General features: G+C 42.9%; 1 protein-coding gene across 1 annotated transcript in view; it reads right to left on the minus strand.

Annotated features, from left to right (window-relative positions):
• The window catches only part of CACNA2D3 (calcium voltage-gated channel auxiliary subunit alpha2delta 3), an 864,587-nt gene that overhangs the window by 655,888 nt on the left and 186,981 nt on the right, over positions 1–21,718 (minus strand). The gene's annotated exons all lie outside the window — the stretch shown is intronic.

Here is a 21,718-nt window from a genome sequence, read left to right on the forward strand (position 1 = left end):
CCAGGATAGGAATTACTGAACACCAGGGCTGGAGGGAACAACACGATCATTTCTCAGATAAGGCGACCATGGGCCAGCAGGGAGGCACCTTGCCCCAGCAGCTCTCCTGTGGATGCCTCAGATTGCAGGAGACTGTTCAAGGACTATGAGACGTCCCTCTCATCCTTCCATGGGCCTCTGATTTTAAGTGTCCTCAGGCATTATCATCCTAATTTTACAGATGATGAAACCAGGGCAAGGAGAAGCTGATTGGCCTGCCCAAGCAACTCACTCACTCGAACTGTGAATGTTAATGCTAAAGTGTTAACAATCAGTCCTTGCAGTCCTGGCCTCAAAGGGAGAACATTTCCCTTACTTAAATGAAACCACATTATTCTTCTTTACAAAGGAACAATTTAATGAATTCTGGATTCAGATATACATAAGGCTTTTTGTTGTTTTGTTTTGTTTTTGGTAAATCCAATGGCAAAAAAAAAAAAGACATGATCAATCTTCTTCTTGTGATTCCTTGTTTCTACAGCATTTTACTGTTTAAAAAATAGAATTTATTTTTAGAGCAGTTTTAGCTTTACAGAAAAATTGACGGACAAATCAAGAGAACTCCAAAGTACAACCCCACCTCCTACACACACAATTTCCTTTTTTGCTAACATCTTGCATTAGTACGACACACGTGACACAACTGATGAGCCAACACATACCAACTAGAGTTGGTTTACATCAGGGTTCACTCTTGGTGCTGTGCATTCTGTGGGTTTTGACAAATATAGAGCGATATGCATGCATCATTACAACATAGAATACTCTGTTCTAAAAATTCCCTGCTCCCCACTGATCATTTTACTGTCCCTACAGTTTTGCTTTTGCCAAAATGTCACAGAGCTGGAGTCAGGCAATATGTAGCCCTTTTTATATTGGCTTCTTCCACCAAGCAATACGCATTTAAAGGGCCCCCATGCCTACATGGAACTGACTGGTGGGGCAGAGGGAGGTGGGGACTGGATGAAAGAAGGTGAAGAGATGAGCCAAAGAACATATATGCATGACCCATAGATAAAGGCAACAGTGTGGTGATGGCCAGAGGGGAGGGGGGCAGGGGCTGGTGGAGGTGGGCAAATGGGGAAAAATGGGGACATCCATAATAGTGTCAACAATAAAAATAAAGTAAAAAATAGAGAGAATAAAATAATTATAATAATAACAACAAAATGCCTCCATGCTTTTTCATAGTTGACAGCATTTTAAAAAGTCACTACATATATACCATTGTCTGGATGTACCAGTTTATCCATTCCCCTATGGAAGAACTTCTCAGTTGCTTCCCAATTTTGGCAATTATGAATGAAGTTTCCATAAACAGTCATGTGCAGGTTTTTGTATAGACATAAGTTTTTAACATATTTGAATAAATACCAAGGAGCACAATTGCTGGATTATATGGTAAGAGTATATTTAGTTTAGTAAAAAAGACCAAACCATCTGCCAAAGTGGCTGTAGCATTTTGCATTCTACCAGTAGTGATTCAGAGTCCTTGCTACTCCACATCCTTGCTATCAGTGTTAAGCAAGTTTCATTTTTATAAGAGATGTCAATGAGATCATCTCAATTTATAACCGCTTCTACAGACTATATCTGTTATATGCCAAGGGTCAAGATTTGATATGCAATATACCTGAATCTATATAATAATGATTTGTGTATTCCAGAGTTCTAAAGGGTTACAAGTACCCACTGACCACATCTCGTTCACTTAATAAATATATATTCATTAAGCCCTCCCATGACTGAGCACCATGATGGCACTGAGAGCAGAGTGATGGACAAGTCACGTGGCCCCGTACCCCTCAGGGTTCATGGCATGGCCCAGACCAGGGAGTCGATGCACACGATCCATAGCACATGGAGAGGAACCAAAGGTGAGGGAGGAGCTGGATGTGCTCACCTCTCATGGCGAGCCCTCATTCATGGCACTGACAAGGAAGGCAACCTCCAGGACAACAAGACAAAGGGCCTCAGCTTCTTGCAACTGTGTTTTTGCAAAGTTTCCAGGAAGAATTTGCTCTGCCAGAAAACCCAGGGAGAAGAGCGACACAGAGCTGAAATAAGGAAGTGTTGGGGGTTTCTGCATCAAGAGTGTATGTCACCCCTGAAAGTGTTTTTGAAAAACACGAAGACTACAGGAAGGCAAATTATTTTTTATTAATACCACTCTTGTGAACTTTATAGATTCATATGGCCCATTTTCAACAAACAGCACTAACAAAAATTGTTCAATATTTTGGGAGAATATTCCTTAGCATTTAATATGGAATATTCCTTATATTTTAAGGCTGCCATCCCATCTACTTTTTTTCTTTAAGACCATTCCTGGACGCTGCTTTTCTGGTAGCATCTCCCCACATTATTTATAGGACTCCAAAGGAACAGAAACACAGTGCCTGAGTGTGGCTGCCAAGGCATAACTCACCACGCTGTGTCAAGGTTAGACCTCGATGCTGATAAAGATTCATTAGCTACAAAAAAAAACTGAATCAGCAGTGTCTTTGCAGTGACCTGAGACCTCTAGTTGGGGCAGAGCTCTGAAAGTTCTCAGCAGAGAAGAAAAGTGAGACAAAAAGACAGTTTTTTAATCCACATAACAAGACAAAGCTAGGGAACAGCAGCCCCCACCAATAGAGATGACCAAAAAGGAAAAGGAAAATCATTTTAACACACCCCACTAGCTCATCTCAGGTTCCCTTCAAGAGATACCTGGGGAATGACCACAAACCTACATCGTTTTGACCCTGGCCTTGTACAGAACTATCCAGACTTCATTCTGGGAGCTGCCCTCCAGATCTAGACACCAGAGAAGAGCCATCACAGAGCAGAAGATGCCTCTGCAATGTGTAAGGAAATCAAACCAGGGTGTGGCTGACCCACACAGTCCTTGTGAGCCGCCAAATACCCCAGTAACCAAGAACTGAGCGACTCCACAGTGACTGGTCCCAGCCTTCAGAGCAATTGACAAGCGCAGAGCAGTAAACAGCATGACAATATCTGCACTTGTATGGACACGTTTCCAGTTTAATCAGAGTGTATGAGGTGAAGAGTATATAGTCCCACTGGGCTCTTTCCTCTCCCACAGCTGTAGACTCTCCCCACTAACATGCCTTACTACAGCACCTCCGTGCCAATCCTCCCAGGCTTCCATCTTCAGCCTGGACTCTTGCTCTGGGCTTAGGCCTTATAGAGACAATGGCAACTTTTATACCTCCACTTATATGTCTAACAGACATCTCAAACTGAAAGTGTTCAGAGCTGAACTGAAGGCTGTAAAGCAAAGTCTAGGAGTTATCATTTGTTTCTTCCCTTTCCTCCACCCCGGGATCTGCACACATCCCGCATGGCCAACCTATGAGCAATTCCTGACGACTCTAATTCCAGCGCATCCTGACCACACCTCTCTCCATCTAGCCCTGTTCCCAGATCTCTGCACTGATGAATGTGAGAGCCCCAAACTGGCTTGTGTCCACACTCACCTCCTACACACTAGCCTCCACACAGCACCTGAAGTAACCTGAATGTAAATCAGTTCATATCTCTTATTGCTTGAAACCCTTCAATGGTCTACAGTTGTACTTCAAGTAAAATCCATACTCCCAGCCTTAGCCTGCAAAGCTGTATGTAGCCCAACCGCTGTCCATCTCCCTAATGTCATGCTTCTGGTCACACATATCCTAATGTCATATTGTCACATACACAGAGAGACTGGCCCTGACCCCCAGTATAAAGAGATCACCACCAGTCACTCCCTCATGTCATGTTATTTTCATTCTCTGAAGCATACTTATTACCATTTTTCATACACACACATGCACATGCACAACTATCAAGTTGGTTTACGAGAGTATCTCTGCTGCCCACAAGTATATCCAGGACAGAGGGGGCCCTCAATAAATATTTTGCTGGAGAAATAGAAACTGATAGGCCATCACTCAGTCCAACATAGTCAGTTTTCTCTGTTGTTACAAATAACTTTTATTTTTGTTATTGCTGTTGCTGAAACGATGCAGTAATTGGCTCACAGTTATGGACCATGGTATACAAGAGATATGTATGGTTAAGTCCTGGAATCCATTCACAGTCAAGGAGAGGCATGTGAGAGCAAAACAGCCAGAGGGGACCAGTCGACAGGACTTAGATCTCACATTCCAGCCACTGAGTAGAATGACAAGGGCAATTAAATTTAATATTTAAATAGTTTTGCCCTTTTTCCCTCTGGCTGATTTTATATGTCTTAAATTGCCTTTGCCACAAAGCAAAAGTGTGGACAGAAAACCCTGAAGGAACAGAAAGAAAGTCAATGCACAATAAAGAGACTCAAGGACACTCTGGAGAGTCCCATGGACGGAAACCTCCGGAACCTTATGAAACCGGTAGCTCATCACAGCACTGTTTGTCTTTTTTCTGTTGACTTGTTTTTTTTTTCTTTTTTGGTTTTAAGCCTTAAAAAAACTTTCATACTTTATAAGCTTTAAAATAATGAAAACACTAGTCATTGCTGACTTTTGCCCATGGCTGAAATTCGATTTAAAGAGATATCATCAAGGGGCTAAAAGGCCCTGTGCTGTACTTAAAACAATAGCAAACTGGATTCTGTCTCTGTAATTCCCTGTGTGAGTGTGTTTGTGGCAGGCTTATAAAGTGCACACCAATGCCAGCAATTCTAAGGAGAAAAATTTCTCCACTTCCAAGACACGATCCAAAGCAAACACTGCATAGCACTTATGGGTAGGTGTTGAGGGTCTGGAAGGTTGAGATTTATGTGCAAAAATGAAATAGACCCTGAGTGTGTATAGCTTGGCGAAAGAGACATGATAACTGCCCTTAAATATCTGACAGAGTAAACACCAAAAAGGAACAAAAATAATGGCAAAAGCTACACAAAGGAGGCAATTAGTGGTAACGAGAATCTTGGGCGAACATGATAAAAAGCTATCCTGGCAGGAAGACCTTCTAGATGGAAGAATAGTTCTCTCTCATCCAGAACCAAGTACTACCCAAGGGGCCTCTGCTGGGGCTCCCCCACCTGGCCTGCTGCAAGGCTGGCTGGCCTAAATCTCAAGCCAGGACAGGATGGCGAGAAGCCTGAGTCTGTAGGGAGGTGGGTTGGCGAGTTGCTCTGGACTCTCATCTCCCATTCCACTGCCCTGCTGCATCCTGCCAGGCCAGAGGGGAAGGTTTCCAAGGGGTCACTTCGGGTCCCAGAATTGAGATTGCTGTTTTCATACATTAGTCTGGTTTACTGCATTGCTGATTCACCAAAAAGCCCTGCCACTCATGCCAGCTTTACTTAGACCTGTGGTTCCCAAACTCAGCTGATCATCAAAATTACTGCGAAGGGGGAACAGACTTTATAAAAAATACCCACACCTGCTGAACCAGGGCCATCATACCACTGGAACGGGCTATAGGCGGGATCCACACCTCCAACAGTCTGGCTCCAACACTGCACACAGCTGCTGGTCACGGGCCTCGAGGGGATGGCTGCCTTTCCCAACAGCTTCCAATTTGAATCCCTGTGTTTCTCTCAGAGTTACACAGGAATTCTGTTGCCTTAACTGTCCTGCTCTGACTTCGAGGAAGCAGCTCTATCAATAAGTTAACTGTATGATTTAAATGAGATGACCAGAAAATCACCAGATTTATTAGCCAGAACTTATCAGGATTTACTACCACAGCTGTATCCCGTAAGCTTCTGGAAATGCTCTTTCTAACTTCTGTGGATGTTTCCTTAGAATAAAGTACCACTGCCTTCCTACCCATTCACATTTAAAAGTGACTTACTTGGGGATGTACGGCAATTTCTGGAGAAACCCTACACTGCTGGAGCTGGGTGCCATCCAAACGGGCTCCAGTGTTGCCCAAGGGACCAGGAGAGACTTGGTTAGGAGGAGCCTTTAAAAACCATAGTGCTCCCCACTTTCCTGTTTGTGATCTTCCACACGTTGACTTAAGTGTTGGCGACCCCACAATTGACTTTCCCCAGGTTTATGTCTATGATTGGCACATAGCAGTATGTTCAGTAATTTTACTTCAACACTTATTGAATAACTTGTAGGAGTAATAGTAATACTTCTACTAGGTGTAGTAATAACAACATAACCACTGTTTTTCATTGTACTGGACCCTGGGACTCTCTCCTGACAATGGTCCTGTGAGAAAGGTGCTACTATCAACTCTATTTTGTAAATGACTCAACAGTGCCTCGTGGATATGAAGCAGCTTGCACAGTGAGGGGCCAAGAGGCAGAGTCAGATGAGAAATCAGGGGTGCCTGCTATGCTCTCACCCTTGTGCTCTACATTATGCCAAGTGCAAGGGGATCATAAGAACAATAGAAAATGCTCTGGTTCATGAAGGGCCTATCATTGACTGGGTAAATAAGAACACCACATACATCCATGTAACAATACACCACAGGCCATCAAAAGCAAAGCACCAAGAGCCATGAGGAATGGGAAAAAGGAGACCTGCTGCAGAATCTGATAGAAGCACAGCAATGGGGAACTGGACTCTGAAGAGAAGGGTCTGACATGAATCAAGGTAAATCCGATGAGTAACTTGGGACCACTCTGTGGGAAGCCAGGAGAGAAGTGGACAAGGGATGATATAAATGAACTGTGCTTTAGACAATTGCTCTGGCAGCAGGGCTCAGCCTGGAGAATGGGGTGGTGGACAGCGACCAGTACTCAGTTTCCAAGAACTGTCTCCTCTGACTCTTTACAAAAATTAATGTGCTTGGCCATGACAATGAGCCTAAAAATGAGGCTACCAACTGGCTTGTTGAAAGAGTTTCTCACCTTGTAACACAGGTGAAACCACACAAACTACTGAGGTTAATCACCCTTTTAAGTGATTACATGCCAATTCCCCTTGGTTACCTAGAATGTTCAAACATGGAGATAGAGCTGAGAACTAAAGAATTGTACAAAGCAGAAAACATAAACATGTAAAGGAGTGTTGACTCTTAGTTTGAACTCCATTCTAACAAAATTGAAAATGGCAGCCAGCAGCAGCAAGAATCACAAATAGCTACCTGAGAAGAAAAATTGAGACATAAAATATTTAGAAATCAAACTCAAGAACTCAAAAATCCATAGCAATTTGGAAACATTTGACCCTGAAGCAAACAACCTCTGTACACCTCACTAAATGACTGTGTCACAACTAATGGATGTTAAAAGTCATTAATGAGTCCACAAGGAAAATATCAAATTATAATACCATTCAGGTAGGCAAATAGGTAGAGAATATATTCAAGAAACAGGTCCCACAAAATTCATGACATTTTTCAAGGCTTGATGCTTTGAGTATCTGGAAAGCATCTCTCCTGCAGAACATTTACCTGAGATGTTAGCAAGAGGTTACAATCTGGCTAGGTTGATAATATATGTGGTGAGTCAATCATCCTGAAACTTCTAGATGTTTCTGACTGTGCTCCAATAAAGCATGTACAAAATGTGAAAGTGTGAATTATTTTGCAGTTAGCACTACCACTTTACAGTGCAGCCTCTGTGGTCAATTACATCAACTTCCCAAATGCACAGACCTTAAGCTCAAGGAGGGAAAGACCATGTTTGCCTCATTCACTCCTCTCTGTCTCTCTTCCTCTCTCTGGGCCCGGCACGATACCTGAAGTGTGCAAGATGCTTAATAAAGGTTGGATAAATAAAAAAAAAAGAAAAATGCATAGTATCAATCAGGAAATTTCTGTACTTATCTGAAATATCCACTTAAACAAATAAAATATGTAATGTTATGCTGTGCACCTGCAAACCCACCTGACATTTCTAAAGTACAGTAATTTGAAGACCTTAAATTTTATTTTACAAAAACAGAGAAGGGGAGGTTGCCCACTCCCCAGCCAAAGTCTTTCCCTTTATCCCTCACAGTCCCAGTTGTGAAGGGACAGAGATTGGACAGGAAGGGGGAAGGGAACACTGCCCACTGAGCAGAACAGCTAAGTCTACCCTGACGAGCTGAAGACATAACTGAATGCAGCTACTTTGATCATAAAATGTCAAAAGACCCACCAATAGCCAAAACACAGCACAACTAACTGCATGGGCAACATCTGAACCAAAGGTCTTATGTTAAAGAAAACTTACATCACAGCAGCCAGCTATTACGGACATGTAGCCAAAGGCAAGCAGCTGTTCTGAACAATGAGGTGAAGAACAGAGGTTTCCGATGCTCTGATACAGGAGGGAGTACTGAGGTAAACTGAGGTAAGAATCTTAAGAGTCTTGATTGGACAGAGCAGGCCACCTACCCTGACAAAGAAGAGATGCTGGGACAGGCTGAACAGTCTCCTAACAAAGCAAAGCTATAGGCTGCTGTGATGGAGGCCTGGGTGGTGCAAATTTTCAGGAAGGTTTGTGCATGAGAGAGCCTTAAAACTAATTAAAGAGTAAAAAGAAGCTCACTGGTGATTTTAAAGATGAGGAAGTGAACAATGAAAAGTTGGACAGACAAAAATTAAAGGAGCTTAGTGAAATAAAGATAAACAGAGCAATGCTCTGAAGAGATAAGGAGCAAACAGCTTGGCTCAGCCAGGGGGCCATTAAGAGCTGTTGGGAGGAGGAGTGACAGATGGGGCTGGTATTGCTGACGGGCTCCATGAAGACTTTGCTTTGGAATTCCTGAAAGGAGCCTCCTCTTAAGAATGTCCCCTAATGAGAGATTCCTAATGAGAAAGCGCAATGTTCAGAACAAATGGTTGCAGGAGACCAGGCCTGGACAGATTCAATCCACGGGCCCAGTAGGCTCAGGGTCTATGTGGGTGCTTCCTGTCTTGCTTCACGCCCTCCTCCTAAGCACCTCCTCTTGGGCTCTGCGGTGTGATTGTGGAGTTGAGAGCTGCAACTGGGAAAGAAGCTCAGAAAGTCAGCACCACTCCCTGAAACACCTTTCTTTTGGTTCCACCCCTGCCCCTCACCGTCCTCATGACCACCCCAGACCTATTTTCACTCTCTTTCCCTGGGACAGAGCTAGCAGCCTGCTACTTCCTGCTGCAGGATGTTAATAAAAAAAAAGCCACAGTTATAATTATGTGTGTTTCTAACACAACAATCTCTCCTCTTGACAGAAAAGAAAGATGAGCAAATAATTTTAATGTCATTTGCAATAATCCGCAGAATGAGAAAAACGAGTTATGGGTAAAGAAATAGCAGCATTTCTTCTGAGAACAAGAGGATACTGATAATGTGTCTTGAATTTCCATTTAAAAGGAAATAGATGTCTCTGCAAGTTCATAGTATCAAGCATTTTATAACTGAAACATAATATTGTAGATATGAGAGCACAGGCAATAAAATTACTAGAAAATTACCCATTTTGACTTGAATATGGAGATTCAGTAAATTAAAAAATATTTTATCTTGCAGTTAAAATGTTTCAATGAATCATAGGTCACAGTTCTTTCAGTCACAATACCAGCCAACGGGAGGAAAACACTTCACCAAAACGATCAATAGGTACTCAGGCTGAGAACAAAGAGGGCCAACTTCCAAAAAGAACAATAATTGGCTGTGCTGAACCCATTCACTGAGCAACAAAGGGGTCTGTGGTTAGAGAACTGGATTACAGTCAAGACATGGAAGTTTATTTCCGGCTGGCATGTCGGGTGTTCTTGATCAAGCCCTGTGCTGCAATTCACTCATCATTCCACTGATCCCAAGAGCAGAATAGTCTAGGAATTTTTTCAAGAAATATTGACTTCTTTGCATTCACATATTGGAGTCGCATTAATGTAAGGCAGAGGGGAGAGGGGAGGGAATTTCAGGAGAAAGGGGGAAGGATTCACAGGAACTAGTATAAAGGACACACGGACAACTAAGGGGGTGGAAATGGGAGGCCGGTGGGGAGCACTGGGGGGGGGGCTGGGTTGGGAGTAAAAGACAGAAAACTGTACTTAAACAACAATTAAATAAATTAAATTAATAAATAAATAAATAAAGTAACACACAATTTATACTTTGAAAAGCATATAGCTCTACACACTTACATTTACTAAATAAAAACTTATTAAGTGCCAAAGGTGCTCTAGGTCCCATGAGAAGTTCCTCCTTTCTGGGGGCCACAGCCTGGGAGAGAAAGGTGAGCCCTAGACCAGTCAGCACATGGAAGGACCTGTAGGCTGTGTGTGCATGTGCAGCGGTCCTCCGCCAAGGAGGCACCAGTTCTATCTCGGATGGGGCAGAGCAGAGCTTTGTGTCATCCAACCAGATCCATGGGGCCACCTGAAAAATGGACCCCAAAAGAGCTTTCTCCGAAGGACCCAGTAATAAAAAACTTTTCAACCAAAGCAAGTTATTTCTGATCCTGACAGCATAACCTCATTCTTTACTCTGTGGTCCCCAAACTTCTAGCGTTTAACATAGAAATAAGTGTGTTCTGCCTTAAGGGTGTTTATTATAAGGTAGCTACCAAATCTGATGGAAACACAAGTAACAGAAAAACCAAGGCATCCTCTTCAGGAATCACCTAAATGACACTAACAAGGCAGCTCTGGCAAGGCAGTTTCATTGATTGGAGCATCAACCCAACATGTCAGGGTTATGGGTTAGATCCCTGCTCAGGGCACATGCAAGGACCAACCGATGAATACATAAATGAGTGGAACAAACAAATCAATTCCTCTCTCAATAAATATATCATTTTTATTATAAATAAATAAATAACAGACTTACTAATATGGCAAAATAAAGACTTCCATTTCAGCTGGTCTCCAAAACAAAAAAGAATGTTACAACTCTCAAAGGAGCATTTTGAATTGCTGCTTCATCAGATTCCCGCAGCAGCAGGAAAGTGCACTGGCGAAGAAATGGAGCTGTGGAGTGGGGCAGATGGGGTTTAATCCCATCTTTGCCACTTCCAGGCTCAGCTGCTGATCTCCCTGCCTCTCCTCCCTGGTATGATAACAACATCTGCCTTTCAGCATCTGCATGAGAAGTCAGTGTGGCTCTGTGGATAAAAAGTGTAGCGCAGGGCTCTATGGGTAGTCAAGGTCCCATCGAAACTCAAGATGACCAAAAGTGTGACTGAGATGTCTGGCTTTGTCATTTTCATTATCATATTTGTGACTCCAAAGTCAGCCACCTGCTCAAATCTAAACCCCCTTAAAAGTGCAAGCGAAGAAATTGTACTTAAAAATGGTTAAAGTAGTAAATTTTATGTGTACTATTTAACCACATTTTTTTTAAGTATAGAAAAGAAGAAAACTACCAACACAGTAAAAAGATCACTCGTTGCCAGGAGCAGCTATTTTTAGAACAGTGAAGCTATGCTGTATGCCATGAAAATGCTGGGTTGACGCAGACGCTGGCCTGCAGTGTCCGTAGCATTATGAATGAGATAAGATGAATTCACGTGGACTACCAAGTCCTGTGGAGGAAAAGGGATGGCAGGGCCATTCTCTCAAGGGGAGAGTGCCCCAACCCTGCCTTGACAGGCTTTTTATTGGGTTCAATTTGCACTAGAATACAGGGCATATAGGTAAAGCTCATCAATCATTGTCAGGCAGTCATGATCAAACAATAGATAACATTCAAAGAACTCTGAGGGCTCCTTCTGAGTCAGAGTCAGATACTTAAAGGGCCATAAAACTTTGGGAAACAAACTCACTTCACGCTTGGATCCTTATCATTTAAATTGAGGGTATTAGCAAAGTAGGTTTCATAGGATTTTATGCATTCTTTTTTAGGCCTGATCACCCTAAGGAACCCGCCCTTTCCAGGACAGGGTGGCACCTACCTCCAGCATTGTTTCAGTCTTAAGACACTGTTTCAGGCTTAAGTCAGGCAGAGGAAGTAAGGCAGCCAAGAGATTAGGAGATTTCTTGCTGACAGAATGAGGACTGAGGCTATGTCAAAGCTGAGGGGTGAGGGTCCATCACCCTCTTTTTCTATAGCCCCCAAGTCCTTCCCTGACTGTGGACCCTTCATGACTGTGCCTGTCTCAGGTCATCCCTCCTTTGAGAAATCTTACCCATCATTGGCTAACCAGTCATTTGCCCAGGGCCAACCAGGGTGAAGAAAAAGGGGGAAGAGGCGGTGCCCCTACAAGGAAAATAAGCTTTGTCTCTTATGTGGCTTATGGCCCCAAGGTCTTCAACCTTAGTCACGAGAGGTTAGTTTCTGAAACCAGGCAGGGTGATTCTCAACTGTGGGTACATGACATTATACATTTGCTAAAACCCACACCTCAAACTGTCTATTACAGAATGAATGTTTGTGTCTTTGCCACATGATATGTGATGGTATTTGGAGGTGGGCTTTCGGAGGTAATTAGGTCATGAGAGTGGAGACCTCATGACTGGGATCAGCGCCCTTACACAGAAGGCTTGCACTGGAATTGACTGGGCTGGCACCCTGACCTCAGACATCCAGCCTCCAGAACTGTGAGAAATTTACTTTTGCTGTTTATAAGCCTCCTAATCTATGGTATTGGGTTGGCCAAAAAGTCTATATGTTTTTTTCTACAAAATAAAAGATGTTTTTCATTTTCAGTATGTTGGCTATCTCCCACATGGTATAACGTTGACTGTTCTCAGTTTATGTCTCCATTTGATCGCTATCAATTTCAGTTGGTCTGCCCAAGTCCAGTGAGGAATGTCCAGCATGAAACTTCACAAACCATTTTGACATGTTTGATCAGTCACAGCGCCTTCTCCATACACTGCACAAATCTCTTTTTTTGGGGGGGAGGGGGGTTTCAGTTGCATTCTTACCTTTCATGACATCATAAAGCATAATATGCCAAAAACGTCACTTATTTTCTTCCATCTTCAATATTAAAATGACTACATAAAAATTCACCAATTTTGATAAGTTTTTTAATGTAAGCTGATGTGACAGATGTCACAATACAGTCTAACAAAATTGTTCTGAAGGAAGTTAAAGACAGCTAAGTACTACTAGAGCCATCTTATAGAAAAAAACAAATTTTTTGGCCAACCCCAGAATTTGTTATAGCAGCCCAAACTGACTAAGACACAGTACAACACAAAGAGTAAGCCCTCATGTAAATTAGGGACTTCAGTCAATAGTAAGGTATTAATATTCCTCCATCAATTTTTATAAATGCACTCCACTAATGCAAGATGTTAAAAAAGGGAGAAACTGTGTGGGTTAGGGAAAGAGAAAAGGTAAATGGGAACACTGTACTTTCTGCTCTATTTTCAGTAAAACTAAAGCTAAAAAATAAAGTGAGTTTAAAAGATGCATGAGGTGAATAACAATTACACTATGTCAAACCAATTCACAGAGATCCCAAGTTCAATTAACATCTAACTATTGTGAGCAGGAAACAGAAAACTATTGCAAGGGCTATTTGGTATTCTGAAAAAGAAATCAATTCGGTATCATGCTGCCTGATGCAGGCTATTCTGACAGCCTCAAAGAATGTCTGCAGACAGTTGCCTTGGTGCTAAGCTGGCCCAGACTCTGGACGAGATGCGGTGAACAGGTCTCAGAAGCCTGTCATCTCTCTCCACTGCCATGCACCGTATGGGCATCTCAGGAAGTAACACATACTAGTGGATCACTCTAGGTCAGGCCTAAACTAACAATACCCCAACTCCGAGGCACAGTCATCAAACCTCTTGATCCAGCACATGGTTTCCCCCTCCTCCAGGAAGAGAGCCTGTTTTTAAATCCTCCTTCTTACCTTCAGCCCCCAGCAAGGGTCTCAGGCAGGAGGTACACCCAGTCCAGAGATATGGGGGTAGAAGCAACATCCTATAAATTTTAACATAGGAAGACAGATGTCATGGTACATGTGGGGTCTTTTGGCACCTTATATTTATTTAAACTAAAAGCAGCTATAAGAGACACCTGATTTCCTGAAAAGCTGTAATTCAAACACCTAACATGCACTTTTGAAGGAAAAAATGGGCAAGAAGAGACACTGGTATGTTCTTCTACCTAAGTTAGAAAAGGCCTGGGATCCTCCATAGCCAAAGGGAGAACCTTGTGGGGACGACATAGACTTAGGGTGCTTTGGGGATTGACAGGAGGTGGTCACTGGACACCCTGTTAATAACACTGAACCTCAGAGAGAGGACAGTATTTCTTTTCCAGTCCTCCTTCAAGCCTCCTGATTAAAGACAAGGAGCAGGAACGTCTCAGCCCAGCATCTGGGTCTCTAAGATTGGATTCACCTCCCCACAGGCCTCTGGCTGGACACCCTGCAGGGTGGGGCAATGAGCTAGAGCTGAGCAAGCCTGTTCTGGGTTCACTCTACTTCCTAAGTATCTTCTTTTATAGCCAGCTGGTTTCCCTTCAACACTAGTGATTTAAAGGCTGCTTCTGAAATAAATTGTAGGAAAAAGGAAATCAATGTAAAGAAAAACATCCTGTTAAACATTTCTATAGGTGCTACTCAGATTAGGCGAAAATTATGGAGGCAAAACAGGAGCAGCTGGAGTTTGGGTTTCACTGTTAGAGAAACTTAGACTCCAGAGGAGGAGCAATTTATACCAATGTCATGGAGATAATAAGCTGGCGAGCTGGAACCCTACCCAGGTGCTGTGAGTTGCTGTCTCCACCCAAAGTAAGGAGCAGATACCCTCTTATCAGATGGTATATTAGGCATAAAAGAATGGGACAAGGATAAATGATATACAGTTGTCAAAACACAATTTGCAATGATGGAAAGCAATGGATAGTCTGTCCCTCTGTCCCTCCCTCCCTCATTCAGCCACCAAACACTTGGAGAGGCAGGCATTGGGCGCAGCAGGGACACAAAGCTGAAGAAAGATGTGTTGGCTCTAGGTTGAAAGAACACATAATGTAATCAAAGGTCCAGATACCAGGTAATGAAGTACTCACTCCCCGAAGCACCTGCAGGAAGATGGGCCCAGGGTGCTCCTGGAAACAGAGGGGTGAGAGGGAGGGGTCCCACAGCAACTCAGCAGTGCACCTTAACAACAACGCTCGTTACCCACTCACCGTAAGTGAAGTGTGGTACTCCATCACTACCTCCTCCTCTAATTATCTGTGACATGGGACGCTTGGCCTGTTTCAGCAAGATAAATCCTAAAAAATTCCTTTAAACTAACTGATTTATTTTTCATGCATATTCTTACCAGTAAAAAACAAAAAAGTGAGCATATGCTGCTTGCAAATAGGTATATTTAAATACACATTACATAAATATCATATTATATATACTATCATAATGTATCATTGCTCTACTCTGCCCATTACAAAACATAAACAAAATTGGGCATTTGAAAAGGCATTCTAATATTTCCTGCCTTCACAGCAGAGAAGCATCTTAGACACCCTCCTTTAAAAAGTATTGTTCTGCCTCTGATCTTGGAGAGAGCTCTCTAGACCTCAGGGGGCTGGACTCTGCCTGGGGTTTGGGGGTGAAGGGGGGGAGGCAGGGAATGATTTTAAAACTCCAGTTCCCCAGTCCTCCTCCAAGTGGGGCCCATGAATCCACATTTAACAGACTTCTCAGGTGAGCCTTAAATTCAGTGAAAGTCTACAAGCACTTCTCTGGATTAAATGCATTTTCCCAAGAAGAAATAAAAGTTTGGAAAATTCTTTAATGCATTAAATCTATTTCAGGTGCTCACTATCCATGAATCATCACCCTGAACAACAGGGGCCATGAATTGCTCCAACATGTGGGGGTGGGGGGTGCTGGTCCACACACGGCCACCCCAGAAGGCCTCCCTGGAAACTGGCTCCTGGGCTCTGAGAAGGCTGCCCACCAACCCCCTGACTACCAGAGTCACAGCCCAGTCGCTCCCCACTGCATTGGCTGCAGCCCAAGTCAGGCTTCCATAGGCACCTCTCCTCCACCTTTGCTGATAGCCTATTATCCCCCTTGTCACCTTCAAACTGGTCCTTGTCAACCACCTCAGACACCCTTTACTGATGTCAGTTTTATCTCCTGGGATCCAAGAGGTAATTTCAAGGTTCAAACTGGTCAGGAATTTGTTCAACACTGTTCTTATCAATGGTCTGTCATCTAATCTCCTGGTTAGGAGGGACCACAGGGCTCCACGTTCACACAGGAAGATGTCAAGCTCGTAAGTCACTGATCATGCTGCGCCCCCTTCTGCCCACGTGCCATGTCCACTCCCAGAGTGCTCCCAGCCGGCCAAGGGGTGCTTCTGCCCAGAGCTGCTCCTGCCGTGCAGACCAGCATCAGTCGTTATCCCCCACACCTGGCACCAGAATGTGACATCCCATTGCCTCCCAGGGCAACTCTGAGCACAGATTTCTATTGCTACCACCAGACTGTGAGTATCTCCATTCTTGACACTGCCTTACTCATCTTTAAATCCAATCACTTACACATAAGCATGGTTCAAGAAATGTTCAGTAGATAAGCAGCCTATGCTACTCTGTTATAAACATTCTTAAAATATATGTTTAGGTGACACAGTAATATTATATGACTTCTCTATTATTGTTGCAAGTTCATAAAATAATTATATAGATTAGATATTGGTAGGCTCAAGTCCAAGCTCATCTACTTGCCATTTCTGTGATCTCTGGCAAATAAGTTACAGCTTTGTGAGTCCGTTTCCTCATTTGTGGGACAGGAAAACAGTACTACCTCCACCCTTACTACTATTGTTGGGAACACTAAATAAGTTTATATATGCAATGGGATGAGAACCATGCCTGGCCATTGCAAATGCTCAATAAATGTTATTTATTATTTTGGTAATTTAACAATTATTGACTATTATTATTGACTTAGGAACTACACTGAGTATTTAGACTACAAAAAACAAAATTTAAAAAAGCCTCATTCTAGCTCAAAGACAGATGAAATACAAATAATTACATTCACTATGCAAGTGCCACACCAGGAGCTAAGCTGATGTATAGATTTTGAGTCGACCCTAAGGATCAGTAGATGAATGGAGTGAGTTCTTAGTGCCTAGGGGTTATCAATTGCTGAGGGCTAACAGTTCCAGCCTGCAAGGTCTCTGAGCTCCTAGAGAAGGGGAGGTAGGTGATTATAATGCTGGGCTCCTTTTCTGTGCATACGGATGTTAGGGTGAACCAACCCTTCTGATCCCTACAGGTCAGAGGAAACACTGGGTGCCACCACCCTGACTTTATCTCTACATTACATCTCCAGGTCTTATTCTTTCTCCACAAAGCTTCCCACTAAATCTCCATCAAGTTACCTAACTGGGAGCCCATAGGCATTATATCTCTAACAGGTACTACTAGCTCAGGGATCTAGCACAGGGGTCCCAGGGACCCAGCATCCCAGGGCTCTACCACAGGGATGGATGCTGGACCAGCCACTGGACTCTGAGTGCTGGGAAACTTGGAGGAGCCTGAACAAATGTAGCATTCTCTTTGGGACTTCTTTAGTAGCAAGGTACAAACATCTGATTCAAAGGTGCTGTACAACATAGGGAATGGATTAGCTCAAGTGATGAAAAAGGACCAGAGATCTTAGTGAGGATGGCCAGGAAAAGTGTCTTTGAGAACTGATAATTTGAACAGAAACCAGAATGAAATGCAGGACAAGCCAAGTGGCTGTCTGCAGGAAGAGCAGACCAGGTAAAGAAGATGACAGGCACAGCAGGCACACAGAGGTGGGAGGGGAAGCACAGCAAATAAGGAGAAAATGGCAAGAAGTAAGATCAGAGAGGTGATGTGGCATAGCAGTGCAGACCTTGTACCCTGTGGTAAGGACTGCAGCCTATGGAACAGACCATTACTTCCTCTGTATGTGAGCAATATAGCCTAATGCTCACACCTGAGAGCTGCTCCATCCAAACCTTATGAATTAAGGATCAGGAAAGGGCAGGTTCCCACAGAAAATCACAAACAATAGTACCAGGATGCAGAGTGATGGATGTCGTACAGAAATTTTTGAAAAAATGGTTAGGAGGAATAAACACCGCATCCCTTACCAGAAAAACAGAAATGGAAAAGCCAACTCCAGCTGGAACAAGACCCCACTTTCCCAATCACATTACATTTTACACTAATTGCACAGCCTGGTAATTATTTGAGTGTCTTCGAGTCATAGCACTAACACAGACCTCTCTCTATGCAACGCAAATCTTAATGAACCAACATCAGTGCTCAAAATGGAACATACACACACACACACACACACACACACACACACAAAGTCTGACAAAAGCAACTTGGTGAAACAGACATTGATAAGACCACACAGTGATTCTTTCACAACTTTATTTTTGCATGCTTATAATTACTTTCCTGTTCCCTTACAAAGGACTAGAGGCAACACATATTTATGTCTGTTTTAATTTATGTCCGGATACCACTTAGTAGATGATCTAGGTTTTACACTAGGTATTAGAAATTTTAAAAATGTGATGTTTTTATATATGATCTGAGCCAGGGTCATCAAACAGAAAAAGGTCAGTCAAGCATCCTGTTAGGTTGATGTCCACAATGTTACTGGGATATATACAAACAAATTTGTTTATTATACCTTAAACAAATTCTGAGGCTGAGGTGGCCTGTGCAGAGGACATTCATGCAGGTGAGGATGGGTGGGACCCCTGACTTTTATGAAGTTTCAATTAGCCATAGCCCAGTGGGGATTCATTCATTCAAAGTAGACTCAATCCAGCTATGTAGAGCTTACAGTTCTGTAAGGTATAAAAGAGAAAGGTACCAAGCTGGCTCTGGTGGACACCGACAAAAAAGGTGGCAGCATCTCAATGCAGAAACACCTATCTGTGTCCAGAAGGGATGCCCTAGTTAAAGCATAGAATGGTTTCAGGTTTTTGCCTTTAAAATTAGTGTTATATAGGTCATATTTAGTTGCAAGTGACATGTAGCAAAACTGACTCAATTTTAAAAGGGGTGGGGAGTAATTGGGTCATAAAAGTAAAACATCCAGACTAATGCTTAGCTGCATTCTCAGCTGAACTGAGCGCCAAACCCTGTCCGCATGGACCTCCATGTCTGTGTGAGTGAGTCCGCACCCGTGGCTGTATCAGCGGTGGGCTCTCTTCTCCAGCACGCACGCCCCTCATGCAGCTGCAGGAACACAGCTGCGGCACCTCCACACCTTATCCCAGCAGCTCGGCTACCATGGTGGAAAGAGTACCTCTGTTCTCATCCTTCCAAAGTTCCTCATGGGGGTTTCTTTGGGCTGACCCAGGTCAAGTGCCCATCCTCAGACAAATGACTAAGGCAGAGAGACAAAGTAGACAGACTGTCCAGGCCTGGGTCATGTGTCACCCATCACCCCTACTCCCACCCATGGTCTAGAATGAGGAAAGAATAGCAGGGTACGGCTGCCCGAGCAAAAGGGATAGGTGTGTGGAAGACAGAACACAGCAGACAGCAGTGCCAGAAGGGTCAGGTGCACTTTGAGCCCGAATCTGTCCCAAACATGCATTAACCTGATCGTGCAGTTCTAACATGGAGGCCTGGGGACCCCTGGGGGGTGGGTATAGAAATATAAATGACTTCACAGGGCTCCAAGCCAGACATTCCTGACCAGTAAATACTACCCCATATTCTATCAGTCTATAATTTCTACTTCATTCCTTTGCATTTTGGAAGGAACCCCTGACCTAGCCCCTTAAGATGCCATTTTGCCATTTGAAAACACATATACTTTTCGAAGTCATCATTATATAAGCTCTTTTTTCACCAGTTATTTATCCATTCATACAAACACATTTGTTTTGGTCAATGTGAATTTATTAAAATTTAATATGGAAGAATGAAAGTCATGAATTTTGATTCTGAACATTCGTAATAGCAAAATACTATCATCTGTATCTCCAAATAACACTAGACTACTATACACATTCCATGAAAAACTATTGAAGTGGCTGACCACTTTTCTCAATATTCTAGATATACTATTCCGGTTATGAAATTTCCTACCAGTTTCTGATATAATATTTGTTAAACATGCTTGCGTTGATTGCTGGTAATGTGCTTACCCTTGTATCGCAGGGTCTGGTAGCCCCAAACTACATTTCCCAGAATCCTCCAGGCAGGGTCCCTGTTAGATCCAGCCTGCGGGAGGCCCTCCTGGGAGATAGGCCAGAGCTTTGGAAGTAATCGGTGGTATCTCCCTGAGCAGTAAGCCACTGACAGGTACTTGGGCTTCAGCTGAAGGGAGCAAGAGGCTTTGCAGCACATCCCAGCAAATTGCTGAGATCATGGGTAAAGTGTCTCCTGGGATCTTTGCACTTCCTGGCTTCCTAAAAACTTAAGTTGCTTTTATCTGAGGTTTGTTTCCTCAGCCTTCCCAACTGCTTTGTAAGCCTTAAATTCTGTGTTAAAGCTCTCCTGCTTGAAATACCTGGAAAGACGTCTGTATCTTTCCTGATAGTCTAAAAACTTTAAAATTCTTCAACAGTGTATGTGTCTAAGTGCATGTGATAACAACAGTTCACAGCAAACCTGCTGAAATAAGGCTAGGGCCCAGGAAGACCTTGGGTCCTGCCTAATTAGGCTGGATAAGTTACTAAGCCCACATCAAATCTTTGCATTGAATATATTAGGCTTAACCAGCCTTCTACAAAGCATGTTTCTTTTTCAGTAACAAATGGATTACTAAAAATATTATCAGTGAGTTTGCAATTTACTTTAAAATGCACTAAAACCAAGATGTACTGGTGGATAGAGGGGTGGATAGATGGACATTTATGTAATAAAGTGAGTCTACTTAATGTCAATGGTAGAAAATGGATGAGGGGTATATGGATGTTTATGGTAAAACTATTTCAATTTTGCTGTATGTTTGAACATTTTTATGATAAAGTGTTGAGAGCAGGGAACACTACCAGCCCAAAACTAAAGAATAACATCTTCTAAGTGTGTTTTTAAAATACAACAGGATTCACTTGCTGATAGTCTAAGTTTCCTGAAGTCGTTTCTCTCTCAGTGTTTCACTTTTCTTTGTCTTTTGTCACCCTCAACAGTGAGATAACCACTGTGACTCATCTCCTTTCACCTTTGGGGAAATCTTTCCCCTAAAAAACCCCACACAGTATTAAATAAACACATGTAAAATTCATACTTAATTTTCAAGAAATATTTACAGGTCAGTGCTAATTATACTCTTTAAAGCCATGAGAAACTTAAAGTTCGAAGATTAAAGTTCATGTTACTTTTTACCCTGCACTCACCGGGAGCCGGTGTTATCATCAGTAGTTTTAATTCCACCCACTACAGTACATCTTACAACTCACTCACAAAGAACAGTGTTAATGCCCAATCCTTTAAAAGACTAGTAATTAATGAGGATTTATTTAAACTGCTTGAGTTTCCACTCTGGCTGGTGTGGCTCAGTGGACTGAGTGCCAGCCTGTGAACCAAAGGGTTACTGGTTCAATTGCCAGTCAGGGCACGTGCCTGGGTTGCAAGCCAGGTGCCAGTAGGGGAAACACAAGAGGCAACCACATATTGATGTTTATCTCCCTCCCTTTCTCCTTCCCTTCCCCTTTCTCTAAATATAGAAATAAATAAAATCCTTAAAAGAAATAAACTGCTTGAGTTTCCAATGCTTTTGTAAGTGAAACATTCTGGTCTGATCTGCACATTAGAAAAACACCCATTCCTCATTCAATGAATACTTTTTGGTTATCTGCACCAGAGAAGCCACTGTCCTAGATGAAACGAATCACACACTGTCCTCACCAGGGAGCTTAAATACTAGTGGGGACAGACATAAAAGCC

Source organism: Artibeus jamaicensis, unplaced genomic scaffold, assembly GCF_021234435.1.
Source record: "Artibeus jamaicensis isolate MK-2021 breed Jamaican fruit bat unplaced genomic scaffold, CSHL_Jam_final contig_519, whole genome shotgun sequence".
NCBI classification, from domain to species: domain Eukaryota; kingdom Metazoa; phylum Chordata; class Mammalia; order Chiroptera; family Phyllostomidae; genus Artibeus; species Artibeus jamaicensis.